This window comes from Apaloderma vittatum, unplaced genomic scaffold (genome assembly GCF_000703405.1).
Source record: "Apaloderma vittatum isolate BGI_N311 unplaced genomic scaffold, ASM70340v1 scaffold39773, whole genome shotgun sequence".
Taxonomy (NCBI): domain Eukaryota; kingdom Metazoa; phylum Chordata; class Aves; order Trogoniformes; family Trogonidae; genus Apaloderma; species Apaloderma vittatum.
In genome coordinates this window covers 1-209 of record NW_009709392.1, presented here as the reverse complement: position 1 = coordinate 209, position 209 = coordinate 1, and the positions used below count along the sequence as shown (strand labels likewise).

The 209-nt window shown below is 44.5% G+C and overlaps 1 pseudogene across 1 annotated transcript in view; it reads right to left on the bottom strand.

Annotated features, from left to right (window-relative positions):
• Window positions 1–203, bottom strand: part of LOC104272025 — a 544-nt pseudogene extending 341 nt beyond the window's left edge. The window contains exon 1 of the transcript XR_717799.1: window positions 1–203. The product of XR_717799.1 is annotated as a homeobox protein Hox-A7 pseudogene (transcript).
• Between the last annotated feature and the right edge of the window lie 6 nt (window positions 204–209).

Below are 209 nucleotides of genomic sequence, written 5' to 3'. Positions count from 1 at the left end.
TCTGCTTTTGGAAAAAGAGAACCCCCCGCCGTATATTTGCTAAAAAGCGCATTCACATAATACGAAGAGCTCATAATTTTGACCTGTGATTTGTTGTCCGGCAGGCTTCAGTGTCGGTTTTACGAGGTAGCGTGATATATGATAACATTACACCCCCAGATTTACACCAAACCCCATTTTCTTTTGGACTGAGCTGCCTCGAGCACGTG